The sequence below is a fragment of the Chelonoidis abingdonii genome, chromosome 3 (genome assembly GCF_003597395.2).
Source record: "Chelonoidis abingdonii isolate Lonesome George chromosome 3, CheloAbing_2.0, whole genome shotgun sequence".
Classification (NCBI taxonomy): Eukaryota; Metazoa; Chordata; order Testudines; family Testudinidae; genus Chelonoidis; species Chelonoidis abingdonii.
The window spans coordinates 39,500,054-39,503,953 of NC_133771.1; positions in this window are offsets into that span (position 1 = coordinate 39,500,054).

Consider the following 3,900-nt stretch of genomic DNA (forward strand, 5'->3'; position numbering starts at 1 on the left):
GCGGCCCACCCTTAGCCGGGGTTCCAGCCATGGGCCCCTGTGGATTGCAGCTGTTTATAGTGCTCTTTAACAGCGTGAATGACAGCTACCTCCCTGGGATACTTTCCATGGCCTCTCGCAAACACTGCTTTATCTCACCATAAGCTTCGTCCTGATTGCCTGATAAGCTTGTATCCTTAGTCTCAGCAGTACATCCTCTCACTGGCGCAGTCTTGGCTCTTCTGCCGCTCCACACACACGTCCTTGCTCGTTTTGCTACCTCCGCCGTGCTGGAGTGAGCTCTTTTACGAGGTGCCCTGATTAGCCTGCTTGCTTCAGCTGCTAGGTGATTCTATCAGCCTAATGTCTTAATTGTTCTAGAGGTTCCTAGCTTAGCTACTAACGCCGGGGTGTGCCCTTTGGCTGTCAACTCAGGGAGAGCGAAACTAGTCCAGGGAGTATAATTTGCCTCCACCAGACTCCTGTTCCCCACTCAGTGTGAGCTGTCACAATTGTTATACATATCAAATACATTAAGGAGTATAGTACGGTATTGCACATGAGGAGTTTAAAACTACGCCGAGTGCGCAAGTATTTCTGGTTGCACTACACTCGAGTTGAGACAGTCAATGCATCGCGCATGGGGACACTTGCAGCAGCTCCACACATGACAAAGTGGAGCAGGGGAGGTATGCTTTCATGACATGTTACTTTACTTTGTGTTTTTAATACAGATATATATAAGATTATGACTGGGTTAGATGAGAGGGGAAATGTTTGACACATATGTGATATTACTGTATTGTATGACACCTAGCTCCGACTGTACGAATTTCGTCAGCAATCTTATGGGTAGCAGATGTTATGGTCCTATTATCGGGTGTCAGACGTATATTGATGCACTATTGTCAAAAGTGAAGGAAGGCTCACATACTAGCAGGTCACCACATCGTGTTGAAACAACGGTGCAGTCTACGCTCAGCAGGCGGGAGAGCAGAGGAGAGGAAGTGTGGTCGCGTGGAGGGACGTGCGGTACAATGGAGGAAACAAGGAGCTGAGAGTGAGAGGGGTGTAACTTGGGTCTGGAGATTACAGGTAGTCACAGCGGTGATCACAGGAGACCATAGCAATTCCCAGCTGTAAGAAGTGATATTGATAGGTGAAAGTTGATTGAAGAAGCAGTGTTGTGCGTGCTCGGGCCCGGGTTCCCCCCAAACCTCCCAACTCCTGATCAGACACAGGAGGAGTTGACCCAGACTGTGGGGAAGATCACTGAGGTGAGCAAATCTGCCAATAAGCGCAGGACCCACCAAGGTAGAGGAGGAACTTTGTCACAACTGTCAGAGGGGTAGCCATGTTAGTCTGAATCTGTAAAAGCAGCAGAGAATCCTGTGGCACCTTATAGACTTACAGACGTTTTGGATCATGAGCTTTCGTGGGTGAAATGATCCAAAACGTCTGTTAGTCTATAACGTCATGATCCAAAACATCTGTTAGTCTATAAGGTGCCACAGGATTCTCTGCTGTTGTCACAACTGGTGTCAGGGGAGGGATTTGGTGTGCACAGCACGGCAGAAGAAGGAAGGTGATTTAAAAAAAAAAAAGGTAGAGGGTTTATTTTTTTTTCCACCATGATGGATGACTTAGTACGGGCCTTGACACAAACTACGATGGCCCAGCAGGAGGCTACTCATGTCCAGGCAGCTGCCCAACAGGAGCCAATGCGGCTGCAGCAAGAGATTAATCGCCTGTTGATGGGCCAGGCTTCTCAAGACTGAGCTATGTTGCGGGAACTGGTAAATCAAGTAAAGACTCTTACAGAGCTAACCGCGGCCATGATGGGATGCAGATCATACGGGCCAGCCACTGGCTGCAGAAAATGATGAGGGAGGATGATGTAGAGGCATATCTTCTGGCCTTTGAGAGGACAGCCCTACAGGAGGCCTGGCCTCGAGATCAGTGGTCTGGCATCCTTGCCCCATTCCTGTGTGGCGAGGCCCAGAAGGCTTACTATGATCTGCCTGAAGAGGTTGCAGCAGACTACCCCCAGCTGAAAGCAGAGATCCTGGCCAGATCTGAGGTAATGACCGCAGTGCGAGCCAAGCGGTATCACAATTGGAGATACCAGGAAAACAAAACCCCATGGTCCCAATTGTATGACCTCATCCATCTCGCACACAAGTGGTTGTGAATAGAGTCCCGGAGTCAGGAAGAGATACTAGAGGCTCTGGTCATCGACCGATACATGAGGGGAATACTACCAGACCTTCGTGCCTGGGTAAGCCAGAACGAACCCTCCACCTATGATGAGGTTGTTGTACTGGCAAAGAGGCGAAGGACGGCGAGGGAGCTGACCTGACCAGTTAAGGAAGAGGCACCTCAGGTTAAACTAGCAGCACCAAGCACTAGAGCTTGGGTGACTGAGCCACCAGGAGGGCCGAGGTGGAAAAAGACAGGGGCTGAAGGCTCAACAGAAGCCACAAAGAGTCGGAGCACTGAAGGAGAAGAGGATCATGATGTTAGATTGCCCAAACCAAGAGACCAGGGAATGCCTAGGGCTCCATACAGATGTTATGCCTGCGCGGAGTGGGGACATATAGCTGCACAGTGTCCCAATGCTGAGGAGCTGATGCAGTGTAAACTTGGGAACTGGGCAGATCCATGCTCCCTAATCCACCTTGTGGGGGTCTCACTAACCCCACATATGTACACCAGACCAGTAAAGCTAAATGGGGAAGAGACCACGGCACTGGTTGATTCGGGGAGTGCTATCACGCTTGTCTCGGGGAAGCTTGTGAAGTGTAGTCAGCTGCTGCGGGCTAAGCATATGGGGATAACATGCATCCATGGGACAGTTGGTTATTACCCCACCATCCCAGTAAAACTCGAGATTCAGGGGAACACTACTGAGGTAGCAGAGGTGTAGTCCCTAAACTCCCATATCCGGTGCTCACAGGGAGGGACTTCCCAGGGTTTGGAAACTTACTCCTAGTAGGAGGATTGGAGGAAAAGGGGAACTCTGAAGTTAGTGAGGCATCCACAGTAGACTCTCAACCCCCAGTCTTCTCTGAAATATCCCCAGATTTATTTTCCATTCCCAGACAGGGTAGAAAGTCGAAGGGGAAAGGAAGGCAGCTAAAGCCTTCAGAACCCGAATACTGACTCAAAGCCAGAGGGTCGCTCTCGTAGGTAGGTGGACCCAAGCAGCTGAAAATGAGGCCACCCAGGAGGGAGAAGCACCTAAGTCTGACCCCACCCTAATGCTTCTGAACCAGTAGAGATAACAGAGACTGGGCCCCTAGATCTTGGGCAGATTAGCCCCGGGAGAGGAAATTTTGGATGGGACCAGGCCAAAGACCCAAGGTATGACAACATTAGGAAGGAGGTGACTGAAATAGATGGGGTCTCTGTGGAAGGGAAAACCCAGGGACCAGGACTCTACTTCATAATGAAGAAGAATCTCTTATCCTTGGTTGCACCAGTACAGGGGCAGGAGGTACAGCAGATCCTAGTACCTCAAAAACACCAGAACGCTGTATTAAATCTTGCTCATACTCATTTTTGGGGGGAGCACCTGGGGATAGAAAAGACTCTGTCACGAGTCCTACGACGGTTCACCTGGCCTGGAGTACATGAAGAAGTGCGGAAATACTGTGCGTCCTGCCCAGAGTGTCAGCTGCACAGTCCCCATCCCCACCTGAGGGCACCTTTAGTACCCCTTCCATCATAGAGGTCCCCTTTGAGTGAATAGCCATGGACCTAGTGGGACCCCTGGAGAAGACGGCTCGGGGCCACCAGTATATACTTGTTGTTTTTGACTATGCTACTCGCTACCCAGAAGCCGTCCCCCAGCGGAACACAGCCTCTAAAACAATAGCCAAAGAGCTGGTGGGGATCTTTGTCCGAGTGGGGCTACCAAAG